The 20,884-nt window shown below is 52.2% G+C and overlaps 1 long non-coding RNA gene across 1 annotated transcript; it reads right to left on the reverse strand.

Annotated features, from left to right (window-relative positions):
* Nucleotides 1-6,304: 6,304 nt before the first annotated feature.
* Nucleotides 6,305-15,537, reverse strand: LOC119113225 (uncharacterized). Its single transcript, XR_005095860.1, has 3 exons — nt 15,429-15,537; nt 6,891-7,179; nt 6,305-6,339 (listed from the first exon to the last, which is right to left on the reverse strand). It is a non-coding gene; the product is annotated as an uncharacterized LOC119113225 (long non-coding RNA).
* Nucleotides 15,538-20,884: the final 5,347 nt, after the last annotated feature.

Consider the following 20,884-nt stretch of genomic DNA (forward strand, 5'->3'; position numbering starts at 1 on the left):
TTTCGCTTTTGTAGTGACCATGCAAAGCACAACATTATTTTCACTTATCGCAGTTAGTGCAGTAGCGTTGTCTGTGTGAAGCCATCACGTTAGTGATGAGTTCATGTGACAAGGGGTTTTGCCACTGAGCCACCATTCCTGATGCAGAGCTTTGCCCGTAATGATCACGCGGACAGCAGAATAAATAAAGCGATTTAGCGCATCCAATTTGTAGTGCGGTGATAGACAGCGGGCAACAGATGCGACCAACGAGGGTAAGGGCATGCATAAGGCAAAGCCAAGGACATAATACCTAACTGATCGCGATGACGCCGGAGTTGTGGCATGATTTCCGGAGCAGTCAATCTCGTGTGGTCTTCAAATGCAGTCTTTCACCATAATGCAGATCGGTACGGGCTTTCGAAGATGTCTCGACAACGGGGTTCGGTACTGAGACTGTAGAATGCATTCACATCTACCCAAACAGATCAGGTACACACATGTAAATATGAATCAATCACGATGTTAACTAATATACAGAGCTAGAACCACAGAAAAGCTAAACTAGCAACACGCAAGCTTCGGGTGAACAGCACACATCTAAACTTACGCCCCTTCCCAACCCTATCTGACTTGACTGCATGTACAGCATTCAGAAACTTGGCCAATCGATTAGAGCAGACCATCACATAGAGTTGACCCCGCGTCAGCGTCCAACAATGTCGATGCTACAGTAATGCTCGCATGTTTGTGGTGCAAACATATCCCATTTTGGCACTACGGCACGCGCTCTGGAAATAAGGTACGTGAATTGGTACACCCGCGACCAAAGTTCACGCGATTCAAATAATTTCGGCAATTAACCAGTGGCACATAAAAATATGTTTTTAAATTGACGTGAGCCTCCCAAAAAGCGCTGTGATGCTGGCCCGCTTCACCGGTTAATTTAATTCCCTCACTAACTTTGCAGTTTTTTTCGCAGTTTAAACAAACACCTCAGTCTGCTTTGTCAAATCAAATATAAGAGGAATGGCATATGGCCTCCGATGCGACCAAAATGCATACGGATTCCAAAACATACGCAGACATTTTGTGTGGTATGAAATCGGGCGTGCGTGGAGTATATCGTCGAAAAAGTCGAACAGATGGCCCGAAATATCCGTGAGGTTTGTCTTGTTTTTAACTTTTTCTGAGCTAGGCCGCTAATCCGAAGTATCTTACAGTCGTGCACGATGAGTATTTTGCGACATCGTAGAAGTGAAGTGCACAGCTGCAAAAGTTGGATGACGCCACATCACTGTTGTCTTACCACGGGTTGTTCTGGCTCCAAAATGAACACGTCAGTTCCAAAAATGGATGCGATCACGCAGAACGACGACCAAAAGTGTCCTTAATTCCGCGCCGTTCCATTTGCTTGTCACGCATATCCTCAAAACCTTATACGTCCATTCGTAAAACGTAACATGTCCATTCGTGTCACGAACGTCCGATCAACAAGCGATGTCATGAAACGATGCTAGCAATGCCTGCAGGCATATCCTCAAAACCTTATACGTCCATTCGTAAAACGCAACATGTTCATTCGTGTCACGAACGTCCGATCAACAAGCGATATCATGAAACAATGCTAGCAATGCCTGCACTCCATGCACAGGTGTCTTATACTGCACCGTTGAGGGGACTCCTACTGCACCGTTGAGGGGACTCCTACTGCACCGTTGAGGGGACTCCTACTGGCCCCAGAACGCCATCCTCCCATTCTGAGGTCAATCCAATCGCATTGAACATCAAGCATGTTAGATACAGACACTTTTCGTTTGATATCCAGTCCCAGCAATGTTTCCCCTGCGGACTTAAGTCGGCCTCCTCCCTCCCATGACGATTAAAGAAAACAACAAGTTGGCACGAAAACCGAGTCAAACTGTCAATTCCAGAAAAGCACAAGGTGGTATTTTGCCTTCAGTGCGATACCTTTAGAGAACTGAGAAAACTCCAGCCTATCCACAACATGATGCACCCACCAACAAGGAGCAGAACACTTGTGCGTTCCCCAGAATCATCCGGACCAGAAAACATTCAGAAACTACCCGTCTCCTTATCTCATCCTTGAACAGCGATGTCAACGCTGTCTTTTTACGCGAAAGGTTTGGCACGACTGGAAGGACTTCCGGATAAGCTGGAAAGACTGATACTAAGGCCTTCTCGCACATTCGACAAACAGCAGTGAACAAATGGTATTCAAACGTTTGAAACCATTTCATACAGCCGTTTTCACGGCAAAGTTTCCGTTAAGGTTTCCCTTAAGAAAGCAAATAGTCAACCTGCAAAGACGCTCCACTACGGAAATACATCAATTACCAGCGACAAACAAGTGCAGGCTTGGATTCAGAACGTCCGGAACGGCCACAATGAGACCTTCAAACACACTTTTTTAGTTCCAGCGCCAAGACCAATCCAATTACCAGTTAAATGGTTCACCGAATGCCGCTAACCAGTTCGTCGTATCTTCATGCCTGAGCCGACGATAAAAATACAGCGCCATCGGGCATTCCACGATCAAGATACACCATTCAACCGGAGGTCGGCTATGGTCGCTCACACGCTATGTGAAGCATAATGCTTTGAAAACAGCGGCGAAATGTATCCGTCAATAACTAAACGATGAATCAGCAAATGACAATATGTCTGCCAACTGTTTCGATGGAAACGTTTCGGCCCGTGAACGAATGTTGTTACTACTCTTATACCCCTACCTTATACCCCTTATACCCCTTAAACTACTCTTATACCCCTACCCCATGCGCAACGTAACTTATGGAACGCAAAACAAAAGCAAGCACATTTTAAACCGAGACAAGTTAATCCGCAAAAGGCTTGGAATCTACGCTGACACTGTCACTACAAAGCGATCCAAAGAATAAGTCATCTGAGCCCCCATTTCTAAACACACCTACCCGATTCTATTCTGAGGGCTGCACTAAACGCAGGCGGTTAAGCCGGACGGTAGCACGTTCCTTGCTGAGCATCAGGCTGGAGCATTACTTACCAAGAACATCAGACACCACGACCATTGTACAAACTCGCGAGCATACCGTGCATTCAACTTATCACGTCCGAGCACCCAATACACGGTCCTGCTAAGGGCTGCCCGAAACACAGGCGATTCAGCCGATGTCTGTTTATACAAAACCATAACGATGACTTTAACCTATATGTATATATATATATATATATATATATATATATATATATATATATATATATGGCTGTTCAGCATTAGATGAAGTTAACCAATGTCTTACGATTCTAATATTTGGAGGCCCGCGTTCTTTTCACATGTTGCTGAAATTTATCACATAAAATTGAGATTCTTGTACTTTGCTCAATTGCTGCATGTCGGTGTACGATGTTTTCGCATAGTGGTGTGTGCACTCTCCAATACGCATCATCAAAGCGCTCGTTAAGGCAATTTCGAGCGTTGTTTCTCCTACAGCAAATATCGCCAGGCAGAGGCTAACTGATACACTACATACCTTGTCCCTCCGTCTGCATTTTCCTTTCATTCCGCTAACACATGCACAGACAGCATATCCTCCCCCAGCTTAACATATAGGGGTCTCCCCAGTTGCTGGCACTTGCTTCGGACCACAAGCTCACGCCAACCCAAGGCATACAGAACGCGCGATCGCACAGCGGCATTGGTCCATGTTTGGACAGCTCACCATCTACAAAGAAGACCTTTACATATACCTAGTTCGTTTGCTGCTTTTCTGCAACTTCTTCGCGAGCCCGATGTAGCGTGAAACTGAGAACGTGCAATACAAGTGGTGGACATCACCCGGTGCTCCGCGTATGAATTCTCACGGAAGAGGAAGCAAGTTTTCGACTGTGGATCAGAAAACACACACACCGCTCTCCGACTTCATGAGATAAGGACCGCATTTAGCATCTAATCTGGACTTCAATGCATGAATTTCTGGGATCAGATCCCACCCTTCAGCAATGTTTGAGTGAGCCCTGAGCCCAACCACCCTTAGTGCGAGGCCAGGTCAACGGCAGACTTTGGTGGCGAACGTCTAACATTGGTGCCTCAATGCTCCGCACGGTCTCTCTTCTAACGTCACCCGATCTGCATAACGCGGCCGCCGCCACCGGCCGCAGGCCACACCTGCCAAGAGCAAACAGCGAGCGCCTAACGCGACTCGAACCCACCACGCCACGAGTGCGCTGGTTGGGAGGCAGGTGCTCTGACCTACTGAGCGAGGAAGATTTTGAGCTTGATACTCGTGGTGTAAGCCAACAACTTTTCACAACGTATTGATTTCAGTAATTTTTTCCACACGCTTGGTATGACTGTGCGGTGGCGTGAAACAATCGCAAATCTGGTTTGGTCACATTCTGGGAGCTAAGGTGGCTCGTTTCCTAATTATTTCTTAGTGACTGGTTGTTTATTTTATCGGTGTTGTGCATGGTTGTTTGGCTGTTGAACCTGGATATGCGGTGAGATTTTGCGTGCTGGGTTACCGTGCGGGGATAGTCCCTGTTTATCCTTTCGCGGCGGCTGTCCGGCCTCGAGGCATTTCCAATACAAACAAGCGTACCAGAGATCAAACAAGGAACGAGACGGTGCCGTCGGACCGCTTAGGCCAACCAAACACGAGCGCACGCCGCTCGCGTCACTGCGGGGCACAAATGGCATAGGAAATGGGCGTGCATAACGAGAGCAGGCAGCGGACACGTCCGGGCAAACAGCTTTCAGTAATTCCGAAAATAAATTGTAACTGGCGTCCAGCACCACTGAACGCCGCCTCTCTGAAGCCTCTGGACATGGAACCGAGCTTTGCATTACCACAGCGCATGGAGCGGAAATGCGAGGAAAGGGAAGGGAACATCAAAAGAGATATCTAAGGCCTACGATGGAGGCACAGCAGAGAAGCTCAACAATGAGGGCAAAGACCTTAATAAAACGCTGTGCAGTCCTCGCATTGGCTACATGAGCACCCTCGCCTTTATAAACGCACCATTATGGAGAGCGCACACAGTAATGGGGGGAGACATCGCAGTCCGACTCGCAGAAGTGGACCATAGTGCAATAAATGCCAAAATCATCATACAATTTTAGTGACAGCTTACGATCATGCAGACCACAAGATCTTAGCATCACTACGCATCGACAATTTCGTCCGGAGCTGAACGCATAAGTCACGCTGAGTGCAGGTTTGAAATAAATTGTTTAGGTGCAGGAAGTTAGGAAATAGTTCTCCACTTGTAATGACCATCGATGCCAGCCGGCAAATTTCGTTCTACTCTGACGCTGGGATAGAACGGCCATCGTAATATTTCGGTTGAACCGCCGTGTTCCGCCGCTCCCATCAGCACCGTGTATTGATCACTGGGACGCGCAAAAGCTGAATACCCGGTACGTCCGTGAGATTCGTACAATGGACATGGTAAGTAATATTCTCACATGATAGAGATGATACTGACCTAGTAAGCCAGCCTGAATGATAAAGCAGATTTAAAGTTCAAATGCGTTGAACATTCGCAATACCAGAGTCTCTTGAGAGACAAGAGCATGAACTCGTGGTGACTTTGTAAAAAAACATAAAATAATCCTACTTCTGATGTGATCTCTCGATGCGCGTAAGTGCAGCTTAAAACATATATAGCGTGCACTCGTAACAGATTGAAAACAGCCAAGATGAACATCTTGCATGCTCGACATCTTGAAAAGCTCGCCGCCACATCATTGGCGCTGATCTCGTACTATAACATAATCAGTAGACTAACGGCGACAGAGAGGAGAGAGAGAGAGAGGAGAGAGAGAGAGAGAGAGCGAGAAGTTGGAGGGGAGAATCATGGCGAGGATCTAGAGAGAGAGAAGAGAGATAGAGAGAGAGAGAGCATGAGAGCAGAGAGAAAGGAGAGCAGAGAAGAGGAGAGAGAGAGAGAGAGAGAGAGAGAAGAGAGAGAGATGATGAGGGAGAGGAGAGAGAGAGAGAGAGAGAGGAGAGAGGAAGACACAGAGAGAGAGAGAGGAGGAGAGAGAGAGAGAGGAGAGAGAGGAGAGAGAGAGTTGAGAGAGAGAGAGAGGAGATGAGAGGAGAGGAGAGAGAGAGGAGCGAGAGGATTTTGTGAATCCTGTGCATGTATAATGTGTGTGTATATATATATATATATAAGCATACATGCACCAAGCCTTAGCCCGCCCCACCTTTGCGAACTGTCGTGAACCACTGCATGGGAGCGAATATACAAGAGGACCGGTTGCCCCACCTGGAGGGGAGACGTTTGCAGACACCGAAGGCGGACTGGCGGCTTGCTTGCGGCTCTCCTTCTGCTCCCACTCCAGCCAGGAGCCTGTCGACAAACGGCAGCAAACGCCCGTTCGGTGACAACGGCCGGACAGCAAATCACACGCGTTTAGTACACGCCAGCCGCACAGGTACAGACTATTTCGAGGATCAGCTTGGCATATGGAGCCTTGACGTTACGTTCGGCGCTACAGAAACCTTCGCAATCTTCATGGCAGATCATCGCTAATTGGGAAGAGTTATGTACTAGTTAGGTTCCCCACTAGTATCTCACTCATCCGAGTTCACCTACATCCATGCCGACATTCTGACTCTCGACTCATTCCGTTTCCAGTTTTATCCCTTTCGATTCTTCATCCTACCGCATGGCGGATTTGATGGCCATCCCTTTCGAATTTCTTTCCCCGTCAACAATTATCCCGTTGGACTTTGTGTCGCTCAACTTTTTCCATTCGCCTTAGTGTCCGGGAACCACCGGCTGCAGGCTCGGCCCGGCCACTCAGCTGCCAGGCGCACCGCCGACGTCGATCGACCATCACGGCGCGCCGAAGCAGCTTCGGCCGCCGCGTCTACACCACGCGTCGTCCGGCAACCCACCGTCATCGGACTCGAGGCGCGGCGAGACGTCGGTGCCGTTGTCGTCGGGCGGCGCCGGCGCGCCCGGCACGCTGGGGATCTTCAGCGTGAAGCGGCCGGCCACCGCCGGCGCCGCCAGCGGCGAGCACGACAGGTTGAGCGGCGTGGTAGGCGGCAGCTCCGCCGGCGAGCTCCCGCCCCCAGCGCGCGCCCCGTCGGCCGCCTTGGCGCGCTTCGTTGGCGACTCGTCATCCGGCGGCGGACGTTGCCGTACCGGCGCCGGCAGCGAGAACGGGTCACCCCAGTCGGCCTGACGGTGAACAGAGGTGCGTCGGTGAACGGCGAACAGCACAGCCCCACAGCTGGGACGGCGGGCTCAGCGGCGCAACTGTACGGCAGGAGGCAGAGGCGGGCAACGGTACCAGTGTAAGAAAGCGGAGGCGGACAACGGTACCAATGTGGCAAAGCAGAGCCGGGATTAATAATCTTTAAACATGGTCTGCGGAGTTCGTCGAAGAGTTGGGCTGTTCGGGCTCACGGTCGCGATCATGAGCTACTGCTTCACACTCTTAACTGGCGGACATCCACACAAAGGGCCGCAATGTGTTCACCCGAATACCTTCTTGCTGAATGCATCTAACTGAACCTTTATCTTGTGCACGTGTCTTTTTACCGCCGTTTTAATAAGGCCAAATGCCGGAGGCCGGACGGCCATTTGCCGTCATGTCTACTGCTAACGTGGCAGATTGACAACATTTTGATACGCTGAAATGGATATCCACCGAATACCAACTGACCAAATTGTTGTTCACTGGAATGTCAATTTACCGAAATCCTTTCTTCACTAACCTAGTGCTGACTGCCGAAAGTTTTTTTTTACACAAATGCTCATTTCCCGTAGTGCTTTCTAATTGAGTGCTAATTAGCCGTGATGTTTCTTTGTCCTTCAGACTGTTCAGTACAGTGCAATTATAAGGCGTATCAATCAACACGTCAACAGGTGCTAATTGCCCTACAATATTGAGTACAACAGAGCCAATTACAACACCTATTTTACCGTGCACAATGTCGGGCACGACCCAACATCGCACGAAAACAGGGACACCACCAAGACTTACTATTCCGAACAATTACACAAATGCTATATCCATACGCGACAAATGCTATATCCAATATCCACACGCGACACTCGAGGAATTACTCAGGTTCAGCCACTATTTAAATTCTCTTCAATAAACTATCAAATTCACTCTGGACAACACTCCCCTATCAGGGGAAGAAGCATTTTCGGATACGTTATCAAGTTCACTCTGGACAACACTGCCCAATCAGGGGAAGTAGCATTTTCGGATAAGTTATCAAGTTCACTACAGTTAACACTCCCCTATCAGGTAAAGAAGCATTTTTGGACAAATTATCAAGTTCACTCCGGACAACACTCCCCTATCAGGGCAAGTAGCATTTTTGGACAATTTATTGCCAGTTGATGTGACACTCACATATATAAACCATATTATACAGCCCCCCTCCGCTTTCAGAAATAATCGTTCACTCGTGCATCACACTAACCGATTTCAACGAAGAACAATGCCACTCGATCGGTATTTCATCGGGTTATGAATGCCATCCTTCTCAGACGCCAGCGCTCGCTCATGCCAAAAATTCGGAATCTGTTCGAAGCGATCCACGACGAGAAACACCTTGTGCGCAGATTTCACCGCGAAGTCGTCTATTCGCGCCAACGTCATCAACTATCCCGGCACCCGCGGCGGCGGCAGTCTGCATCTGGACATCTTGATACTGTTCTTACTCTTCCTTATGTCGATGAGACCATGTGCGTATAAGTGGATTTTGTTGTAAAAATATCAAAGCGTAACCTATAAATGGTATGGCAAAACAAAAACTTCTCGAAATCCGGCTCATTCGCTCGGCCTATTCTGACCCGAAGTGTCCACCTGGTAGACGAGTGCGCAGTGCGTGCAAAACAGACTGAAAGGGGAAAGGATTGACGTCTGGTGTTACATGTTGTGTTCCATGCGTTACATGTGTGGGCAAGGATGAAAATATATCTGATGTAGGGAGTCGAAACAACCAATTACACTAAGAATTAACGAGCACATAGTCGGTGTAAAAAATAAAACCACTGAAACGCCTACCGGCGACCATTGTCCAAGACTACCAAATCAGTCCAAGACTACCAAATCTCACGTGATCAATGTGATGTGATCTTTCTAATGTGATCAAATGTGATCTTTCTAAGTGTGATTTTGGGGAAAACCAGGGATCGTGTAGTCTGCGCAATACGCAAGGCTGAAGGGGACTTAAGCGGCTGGGGAGGCGAAACCCCATGGCGATTTCGCGGAGAACTAGTCGTTCGTGGTCCAGGACGCCGCACATCGACTTCACTGGGACGCACCGCAATGTGCCACGCACCGATCCATTGGACTGGTGCACGGGGTTTTGTGGGCCGGGCAGTGTTGGGTCACGACTATTCCTTACCAACAATCGCTGAGTGTTCTGTGAAGGGCTATGTCCATCATTGTGACTACCCTGGTCCTGTTCTTGCGGAGCTATGTCTCAATATACCTGGTGTCGGGGTGGTGAGGTGCATTGCCACTGTGTCGGGATCAACTGTTCCCCTTCTTGCCAGAAACGTGACTTCTGGACACATTACTTTACCCCAGCATTCTCAGACCTGTGAATTAGAGGTTAGCTTTCAGGAGCAAGCGGAGGGTGCCGGTAGTGTAGTGGTGAACACGTCTGCGTTAACCACCGCGCGTCTGGGAAACCAGAGGTACGGGATTCGATTCCCCGTGGTGCCCGCCCTTCCCGCCAGGGTGAGAGGCAGGCGACGCCATATAGCCTCAGCAGCTGAGTGTGTCGTTAAGCCCCAATCACACACACACACACACACACACTCAGGAGCAAGCGGCTGAGCCTCATCCTGAGCTGAACGAGGCTGTAGGCATTAAGTCCATGGTTGATTTGTCCAGTGCTGATCTCGCATATTCGCGGCGACAGGTCTTGTTCAAGGTTTTGAAAAGGCACAGCAGTGTGTTGACGGCCATTTGGGCCACACCACTCAAGTGACCCACCGCATTGACACAGGAGAGCATCCCCCGACCCGTCAGAGCCCCCACTGCATTCCTCCGCGTTTGAAAGAGCAAGTTTGGACACAGATGGATCAATTAGTCAATGAGCGCGTTCTCGATAAATCTGAACGTACCAGGGCTTCGCCCATTTGTCTTCTGAAAGAGAAGTCTACAGAAATTCGTATCTGTGAGGACGTGCGTAAACTCATTGCGTGTACTGCCCGCGTACCCGAATCCTCTTATGGATGATACTTAAGATGCATTGGCTGGGTCCTTCCTGTGTCGTATACTCGACATGAACGCAGCTCACCACCAAGTGTCAATTGATCCGGCTGACCGTGGTAAGGCAACCATCACTACCCCGCTAGGAAGCATAAGGTACAGGCGTATATGCTTTGGACTGAGTTAGGCGCCGTTTACTTGTTGCAAGCTACTCTACATCGTGCTTGGTGACATGCCGTCCGAGTCTTGCTTGCGTTATTTCAACGACATTATCATTCATGGCAAGCCTTCCCCAGACGTCCTCACAACGCTGGATGAGGCCCTCCTCAGCCTGCGTGCCGCAGGTCTCACGCTTAACTTGACGAAGTGCCAGTTTTTCATAAAGAAGGTGAAATCTCTCGGTCATGTGATCTCTGGCCTGGGCATGAAGACTGATTCCGAAAAATTTCAGAAGGTGAGTGACTGGCCGCAACCGCGGATAGCCAAGGACTTGCCCAGTTTCCTTGGGTTTTGCTCTTGCTTTCTTAAATGTGAAAAATTTGGCTCCCATTGCTGCTCCCCTTTTACGCCTCACAGGTAAGGGCGTTCTGTTTCAGTGGCCATCAGAAGCCGACGAGGCATTTGTGAGTCTAAAGACGGCTCTCACAGAAGCTCCGATAGTTGCTTTTCGCCGGTTCGGGGACGGGGCAGGCAACTTCACATTAGACTGTGATGCAAGTGACCAGAGCATTGGAAGCGTTTTGCTGCAGGAACATGACATCGAGCGTGTAATTGCCTACGGCAGCCGTCACCTGTCCAAGGCTCAGAAAAACCACTACTACTAAAAAATAGCTTTCACCGTGTGCTGTTTTTGTTCAGGAGTTTTCTCATCATCCAAAGGGCAAGGATTTCAAATTGCGTGCTGACCACAGTAGCCTTCGGTGGCTGTATTATTTCCAAAGCCCCACCGATACGCTAGCTCGGTGGCTTGATATCCTCGGAAATTTCCATTTTCTCGTGTTTAGTGTTTATCGCCCGGGCGTGCAGAGCTCTGTGGCAGACGCATTCAGCAGGCGACCGTCTGAGCTGGAGAACGTCGCTCGCCAGACGGAGAGCTGTTTTCGAACCTCTTCCCGCGACTGGCCTCTCAGCTTAACCCAGAGCAAGCAGGCGAAGGACGAGGTGCTGGTGGAGCTGTCACGCTTGTTGACTTTGGGGCAGTGCCCCGCCCGGCGTGCCGTCTCCAGTGCCGTCAAGCCATGGCTGCGACACCGGCCGCGGCCGCCGCTTCTTGACGGTGTGCTCTTCCGAGTATATCTTCGTCGGCCGCAGGCTCAGGAGAGCTTGCAGGTTATCATTCCGCCAGAGTTGGTCGCGGAAGTACCCACATCCCTCCGCGCCGGTCCCTGTGGTGGTCACTTCGAGAAAGAAAAGCTGTTCAAGAACGTGCAAAGCCGGTTCTTCTGGCTAGGCATGTCGGCTGACGGGGGAGGTTTTGCTACCAGTGTGACCGCCGCACCGGCCGTAACTCTCCTACACCACAGCCGACGGCATTTATGGGCGAGCTGTATTCGTCCAAGTCCTGGGAAGTGGTATCCATGGACTTTCTTACAAGATCTTCTAACCACGGCTAACGGTAACAAACATCTTTTGGTTGCATCGGATCACTTTACTCGGTGGGTGGAAGTGTTTCCTCTGCCCGATATGTTGGTCATGACTGCCGCCGAAACATCTTCGCAAGTGTTTTCTCGGTGTGGGTGTCCCACGTACCTTCATACCATACGTACAAACGTACGTACCATACGTACGTGTGTGCGGCCAATTTCAGGGGTCAAGTAGGGTCAGAGTTGTGTCGCATTATGGGGATCCAGAAAACAAACATAACTGCGTTTCACCCACACGGTAACAGCCGCCATGAGAGGGTCAACAGCACTACCCTGGGGATGCTGGCCAAGTATCTGTCAGAGAACCATGCCGCATGGGATAAACATCCGCCCCTGCCTATGCTCAGGTACAGCGCCCAGATCCACAAATCACTGGGCTACAATCCCCTCTTCATGATGCTTGGTCGCGAGCCCAGGCCACCCGTTGACGCACAGACTGACGTACCGTCTGCAGCCCGCTCTAGGTCAGCAGCCGCGCATGTGGACGAGCTACGTGCGGGACTCCGTACCGCCTATCGTGAGGCAATACGCATCTCTGATGTCAGGCACCAACAGAACAAACGGTTCTATAAGCGTAACCTAAACTCTTTTCATAACATGTCGGTGACAAGGTTATGCTGCTCCGTGGCATCGCCAAACTAGGCGAGTACCATCAATTCTTTAGGCCTTGGAAGCCGGCTGTCGTTGTTGCCAAGCGGAGTGACCTGAACGTGTGAGGTCGGAGGTCGGAGGACGGTAAAATGTCGTGTGAACGTCACAATAGGCCTGAGCCACGTGCCGTCCCTCGGAGAAGACTCTATCCAGCTTCTGAACGCCTGGCCTGCTCGGTGACTGCTCCTGCGCGGTTCACCCCTGACTGCGGACCAGTCCGGAGGCGACGGCGGTGGTGTCGCTCACAGGGGAATGTCAGTTGACGTTCAGACCGGCACCGCTGCCCCGTCGGCCTGTGGTAGCCGTGAGCTGTGACCGCGGGGCATTGCAATCAACGGATTAGCCCCGTGGCGATGACGTATCTGCCGGCGAGTCCAGGATTAGTCTCCAGCCTGCGCAGGAATCCCCTGGAACACCTGACGGTCCTGGTGTTGCGGCTGGTGCCTCCAGTGACGATGCGACGGTCGGATCACAAAAAGCGACCGCCTGACCGCTGCGGCTTCTCGTTAAGGTAACAGGTTAAGGTCTGTCCGTGGGCGCCTGAATCCGCGGAGCCTTTGGACTCTTCCATCCTCTCTCGCTGTCGGATACCTGGTCGCATCGCTGCCCGTCCGCTGTCTGTAGCGCCTCTGGTTTGATGGCTGAAGGGCGTCGCATCGCTGCCCGTCCGCTGTCTGTAGCGCCCCTGGTTTGGTGGCTGAAGGGCGTCGCATCACTGCCCGTCCGCTGTCTGTAGCGCCCCTGGTTTGGTGGCTGAAGGGCGTCGCATCACCGCCCGTCCGCTGTCTATGGCGTCCCTGGTTTGGTGGCTGAAGGGCCCTCAGCCACCAATCTTGCGCATATAAACTGCCTTGTAGGGCGAGATATGTACGGCGCCTGCTGGTGTCGTGGAACTGTGTCTACGACAGCCTGTTTGTGTGTTTCTGGTCGCTCAGCTAATTGTGCTTTCTCACGTGGTTTTGCCTTGTTGTTACCTTGTGAAACATACGTTTTCTGGTCCCCAGCGATTTTGAGGAAACGATACCGCCGGCTGGGCCTTCTAGTTCAGAGTGCAGCAGAGTGTAGCGGGTCTCCACAGCTGCCTGCGTGCAGCTGACCGCATTGGTGGTGCACTGCCTTGGATGCTGGACCGGCCGGCCAGGCCGGTCCGGTTCGATCCAAGCCGCCGGCTCGGGTCACCTTGTCCGGGGCGTCGCGCCGGGGCGCAGTCATGCGGGGCGCGCGGTGATTGGTGCGTGACCATGTGACCCGTGTCGGGATCGGGTCGTCGGGCCGCGGGGAGTGGGACTGCTGGATCTGAACAGGGCGAGTGCGGAGATTCTCGGAATGTCAGTGGCCAGCGGAGCGGAAGCTTGTTGGATGTATCTCGAACCATGTCATCAGGCAATCTCGGCCAGGGTTACATTATTATGCCCACCCCTACCCCCCCCCTCCCCGGCACCCCTCGATATCTACACCCTGCCACCGAAACACGAGCTTTGCATTACTCAAATTTCATTAAGGTGCATGGCGTAAATGCCTGAGTAATACTCAATTAATTTTTCACTCATGTTATACGTCAAACCTAAATTTCAAATATAAATCTTGTGTTTTGCAGCTTTACCTGCCAACCAACGATCAGCGCCATCATTTGCCGCCCTCTAAGCTTGAGGCGTCGGCTGTCTCGCTCCAGGGCCGCTCGCTCCGGAGGACGCTAACCCGCAAGGAAATGTCCGTTCTAGCACTCCTGGAGGACGCTCACTCCTGAAAGACGCTCGCTCCCGAGGGACGCTCGCTCCAGGGGGACGCTCACTCCCGAGGGATGCTCACTCCCGAGGGACGCTCGCTCCAGGGGGACGCTCACTCCCGAGGGATGCTCACTCCCAAGGGACGCTCGCTCCAGGGGGACGCTCACTCCCGAGGGATGCTCGCTCCGGGGACGCTCGCTCCAGGGGACGATCCCACCCGGGGGACGCTCGCTCCGGGGACGTACGCTGCAGGGAACGTTCGCTCCCGAGGGACGCTTGCTCCAGGGGGACGCTCACTCCCGAGGGACGCTCGCTCCAGGGGGACGCTCACTCCCGAGGGACGCTCGCTCCAGGGGGACGCTCGCTCCCGAGGGATGCTCGCTCCCGAGGGATGCTCGCTCCCGAGGGACGCTCGCTCCAGGGGACGATCCCACCCGGGGGACGCTCGCTCCGGGACGTACGCTGCAGGGAACGTTCGCTCCCGAGGGACGCTTGCTCCAGGGGACGCTCGCTCCGGGGACGCTCGCTCCAGGGGACGGTCCCACCCCACGGACGCTTGCTCCCGGAAGATGCTCGCTCCCGAGGGACGCTCGCTCCCGAGGGACGCTCGCTCCAGGGGACGATCCCACCCGGGGGACGCTCGCTCCGGGGACGTACGCTGCAGGGAACGTTCGCTCCCGAGGGACGCTTGCTCCAGGGGACGCTCTCTCCGGGGACGCTCGCTCCAGGGGACGGTCCCACCCCAGGGACACTTGCTCCCGGAAGATGCTCGCTCCCGAGGGACGCTCGCTCCCGGGAACGCTCGCTTCGGGGACGCTCGCTCCAGGGGGGGGGGGGGAGCTCGCTCTTGGGGGACGCCTGCTCCCTAGTGACGCTCGCTCCAGGGGACACTCGTTCCGTGGGACGCTCGCGCCCGATCGATCGCGATTGCTCTGACAAACATAGTCGGACGGTGCGCGGCCCACAGCTGTCGCCCGTCCGACCCACAGGTGGCCGGCCGCCGGCCTCCAGGCACCTGGCGTCACGCCGCGCGGCATGCCATGCGTTCCGCTGGAGCTGGCGCAGTCCCACCGAACACCAATGTCAGAGCTTTCGAGTCTATTCCGGCGGCGCGTCTCCCGACTGCGGCTGAACGCGGGGACTGCGCGCCTCGCTGCCGCCCAATGTCTGCAGCGGTATTTGAATGTGGCGGTCCAGCACGCGAGCCCGGAACTGAGCGCTTACCACGGCGTCGGCGGGCGGCGGCCGCTCTTCTCGCAAGTGTGACGGGGTCAGACCCTTGATGCTCAGCGCCTCAGCAGTCTTCAGCAGGGACGGCAGAGCGCTGTTGGACACCTGCCGGCAAGAAGCAGCGTCAGCTTCGCAGGCCGCGACCGACAAAGCTAGCCAGGCTTGGCACCGTAAAACGTATGCGTTGTGTGCTTCTGAGTCGACGAATGCGAGCACAACGCACGTGGGGTGAAATGCGCCCGTGATAAAGATAGCAGTACGGCTCGGACGTGATGAGGGGCATGATGGATATTACTCGTCCCCAGCGTTCCACCCGCGTTCTATATATCGCAAACGGATGTCTGGGCCGGTGTTCCCCAATTCGGGCCGTTAAGTGACGGGCGAACTCAATTTAATTCAATCAGCCGACGAGCTCAACAAATTCTTCATTGCCGTCGGCCCAAAGTGGCCGCTCAACTTGCCGCCCAGGGACCAGGCCGTCGACCTCGCGAGCCGTCTCCCCCGAGTCGTGGCTGCCCGTTCGAGCTGCCACCCGTCCGCCCCGGAAAGCTGACAAACGCGGTCTTTAGCATGCGCGGCTCGGTAGCCTGCGGTGCTGACAGCGAGTGCATCCGTGTGCTGAAGGCCGCTTTTCCTGCGATCGGTGACGTCATCCTCCACAGCGGTAATTCCTGCGTAGTCCATTGCGATATCCCTGATTCATGAAAATATTCCCTTGTCCCCCCCCCCCCCCCCCACACACACAGTCCGGTGATTTATCCCACCATTCCAACTTCCAGCCTATATCGCTTCTCCCAGTCATCACCAAGATCGCGGAGTACGCCGTCCAACGCCAGCTCCAGTATTATCTTTCCCACAACTATCTCCTCTCAGCCTCCCAGCACGGCGTCCGTCCTCGTCACTCGACAGAGACCGCGCTGGTCTCCCGTCTCCAACCGTGCGCTCGCCGCCAGCGACAGCGCGGAGGTTTCACTGCAGCGCTTAATTGATCGCAGTTAAGTACTTGACGTGATTGATCACGACTTAGTAATCGTAAATTCAAAACTGCACGGCACTGAGAGCTCCTGGTTTCCGGCCTATCTCCTGGGCACATCTAGAGCGCATATATTCCGACCCTCCGCGCCATGGGTCGGGACGCGGGCTGACCTTTCTGTCGCTTCCCAGTATGGGTGTCTTTCAGTGGTCGGTTCTCGGACCACTGCTTTCACCATTTCTCCCCTCACGTCCTTGCATTATTTACGGCCGGCGCCAAAATACTTTAGCATGCTGACGACACTAAAGTCTTGGCGAGGGGCACGGAATACGACCTAAGGGACCTCATCTCCCGCATGGAAAACCCTCCTCGAATCGCTGGGTCGATGGTACGTGTAAATTCTCTTGACGCCAATGCAAACAAAACACAATCGATCACTTTCGCAATTTGGCAGCATCTGTGTAGCCCAACTTAGCAGAATCTGCGTATCCCAACTTAGCAGAATCTGCGTAGTCTCTCAAATATTTTCTGTCTGCTTTCTCGGTGCCACGCTAGAACCATGCGAGGTGAGAAACCAGGGTGTCACCTTCGACCGGGTCGCGTCATGGGGCACACATGTGCCACTGCTGAGCCGCCGTGGTAACGGCATTCTGGCCGGCCTGTCATATGTGCGTCACAGCATTCCGCATGCTGCCATTGCCACCTTAGTCACTGCCCCGGTTCTATCGCACGACCGACACTGCCTTTCCGCCTACAGTAATGGATCATAAAAATAAGCTGCGTCAAGGTTTAGAAAAAAATTAACATTTCCGCAAGAGTCATATCCGACCGTCACAAATTTGACCACGCGTCGGACCAGCGGAAGAAGCTAGGGTGGCTAACTGTACGACAGCTGGCGGACCGCAGACTGCTCGTCGCACCTGCGGAAGAAGCTAGGGTGGCTAACTGTACGACAGTTGGCGGACCGCAGACTGCTCGTCGCACCTGCGGAAGAAGCTAGGGTGGCTAACTGTACGACAGCTGGCGGACCGCAGACTGCTCGTCGCACCTGCGGAAGAAGCTAGGGTGGCTAACTGTACGGACAGCTGGCGGACCGCAGGACTGCTCGTCGGACCTGCGGAAGAAGCTAGGGTGGCTCACTGCACGACAGCTGGCGGACTGCAACTGCTGACACTTATGTGCCGAGGGGGAGACAGGCAGGAGATGCTGCTGTACCTCTCCAGGCCGGGGACTGAGGCCGGGAGGAGGCGGTCTGGGTACCGAGTCACGACTGCTTACAACTGGATGGCAGACGACGTCAAGCCGCTGGCCAGGTTTATTACAGGCTTGTTATAGGTTACCAGACGAGGTCAAGTCGCAGTCATCAGCTGCCCGTCGGATCTGAATGCATGCCTTAAGATCGTCTTACCTGTACTGCACTTTGTCTTCTCTGGGGATGAGAGAGAGAGAGGGGGGGGGGGGGGGGCTATTTCGGCTTTAGGGCACGACGAACGCACGGCCATGCAGCACTGTTAGCTCATCCTGTGTGCGTGCATTGCCATTTGTACGTATGGTACGGCCATGCGGCACTTCTATCTTATCCTGTGTGCGTGCATTACCATTTGTACGTATGGGTGAGCGCATGTCTTGACCCAATATGTCGTGTATGTTTTGACCTTCACCATGACTCTCGGCAGTAAAAGCCACAGGTTCGTGTGGACTGCCTCACGCCAAAAAAAACGGCCTAATCCTTGAATGGTTTGGGTTCATTTTTGAAAGACCTTCGGAACAGTTATTTTACGACGGTATTTCTCACGCGCACGGCGCCTGCCGTCTGGTGTCACCTGTACTGGCCAACGCAGTTGGGCTTTACGAAGACAACTCCAGCCATCATTGCTGCCTGAGATCGCGAGCGTGCAAGGTCCAAAACCACTTATCTTATTTGTCTCACTCGCTGATTCTGCAAAAAAGTTCCCAGGCAAACATGGGTTGGCTATTCCCATGCTTAACCTCAATTTCGATCCACCCCATTCAACATCTCTTAGACCACTTATGTTTTGCGGACAAGGGGCCCCGTTAGAGGATCATTGGGTGGCACATTATCGCTACCGGTCCAGGGCTGAAACGGTCATTAATCCCAGCGCGGGGTGTTTCCGGCTGCCATTCTGGCGACACGGGTGTACGGTCTTCTGGTCAATTCGGAGGCTCTTACTTTAGATTAGGATTCTTTAGATTGGGTTGGATTAACTTAGATTGGGAGAGATCAATCACGCCATCTCAAGCTTTATGAATATATCCTGTGGGGGCTGTAAGCAGTCATGCAGAAGAACAAAGGCTACATAAAACGACAGAATGGAGCCTTCCGTATTATAGGAGCCTCGGGTTGCCACTAAATATCCCGTCCGCCCGTGCGTGATAGTTTACGATTATGCCGCTTACCGCGTGACGCTATTGTGTCCAGTGCGCCAAACACAAATGAAATCTGGAAATTCAGCGAGTAAAAGCTAAACACAACTTAAATCTGAAAAGGGAAATGGCAGTTGGCAATGCTGCCGCCCACCTTGAACAGTGTGGGGGGCATGACTCCGTGTCCCTACCTGCTCTTACATCCATGCATTCACATGTTCGGCTTTGGTACTATTCTAAGCTATTGGGCTGGAAGTATTTGTAACAGTTACATTTATCGGCTGTAAATATATCTAGAATTAAAAACTCCAGATATCTAAACATGTAAAATCTCTAGCACCCTCAAACGTCTCTAGGACGAAAAAAGCACTAGAACATGTCTAAACCTCCTTGAAAAGCGCTCATTTCATCATCATCATCATCAAAGCGTATTCCAATCGTCCCATCCGAGACTGAACTGTGCCTGGCTTCCAAAATGTTATCTGATATTTCGTTTAAAAAGTAGCTTTCAGCGTCTCACCACTTGCCAGTTGAATCAGCCAGTTCCGGGATCGCAAGGCGATGCCTACTTTTTAATTGGTTCGGGCGACCATCGGACGATGTCGTACTCGTTTCTCATTGGTTCAAATCGCGTCATTTCTGGACCCTCCGACCATGAGTCACTTCCGATGCGCACCTTATATGGGCTGTACTATTGGTGACCGCGAGAGGCTCCTACTCTCTCAGGGCCCCAAGACGCGGAATCGCTTTCAGTTGTGTGTGTAAATGTTACGATGTGAGTGTTGGTGAGTGTAAGTGTAATAGAAAATAGAACTCCTGTTTGACAAGATCTCTCTTTGATACTCGCCAGAAGGACTGGCACGAGAGAGGTCTCCAATAGTATTAACTATCACGCAGGCAGTTAGAAATCTGCCACAGTATAATTTCCGCACTAACTGGCACCAATGTCCGACTTCACGAATCACACAAAGCGTGATTCGTGTTTGAACATTGCATTGACTGCAAAGCCGATTTTACGTGTCTAAGCCTATAAGCCTGCCTATACTCAACATGGCCACTGAGGTGGCAAAATTTGAATGACGTTTCTATGACGTCATGCATGTCTGATTGACCTTAAACTAGTCTGCAGGAAACAGTCCTTGGGGGTAATTGATGATAATATGATGACCTTGAATAAGTCAGCCAGGAAACGTCTGCACATCTTTCAAGGGGTCTAGCTCAGAAGCTAAGGGACTGTGTGCCTAAAGAGCGGCAGGGTTGTGGACTGCTCCGAAACATCTTCAAATTGGCTTTCTCAGTTTAAAACTCCGCGCAAATATGTAAAGCTCCCTTGAACTATGAGCTAATGGTTTTATACCCAGGAACATGAGGTGCTGGATCACTGCAAATACTGATTTCAGTGGCCATATAGCGTTTTTATCATGAGCACAATACAAATGAGGTGGGGGTGACGCGTGACGTTTCTATAACGCCATACACGTCTGGATAACTTTCAAACAGGTGTTGCGAGATGGGCTGTACATGTTCGCGCGCGTCAAAGTCAAAACAAGAGGGCTTGAAGCCTTAAAAATGGTCATTCCCCGCATGAACTGCAGCAAATGATACTGTTTGATCAGGTCAGTGACCGCCATGTGATCAGGGTAGTCGATGCACGCTTAAGCCAAAGTTATCACTATATCTTGGTTCAAAACGCCGTACAAATGTGAAACAGTCCCCTGAAGCATCCTGGGTATCTTATGACCATTTCGTAAAACGCATGTAATGGTTTGGAAATTCAAACAGTACCCACCATTATGTTCAGGTACAAACTCCCTGACAGGTAAAATCATACGTCTTATATGGCGTGAAAGCCATGTGCGATCCATACCCTATCCCATCGCATCCCATCCAGTTCCATCCCATCCCATCCCATCCATCCCATCCCATCCCATCCCATCCCATCCCATCCCATCCATCCCATCCCATCCCATCCCATCTACTGTTCAAATGCGTTCCGTTTTTTAACTGTGGCTCACGTTTGGCGCCGGTCTTTTGAAAGAGCTAAGGGTGTGTAACAGCAATTCCGCTAGAATATTGATCGTGCATAACAAAC

Source organism: Pollicipes pollicipes, unplaced genomic scaffold, assembly GCF_011947565.3.
Source record: "Pollicipes pollicipes isolate AB1234 unplaced genomic scaffold, Ppol_2.1 Scaffold_7261;HRSCAF=8764_pilon_pilon_pilon, whole genome shotgun sequence".
NCBI lineage: Eukaryota > Metazoa > Arthropoda > Thecostraca > Pollicipedomorpha > Pollicipedidae > Pollicipes > Pollicipes pollicipes.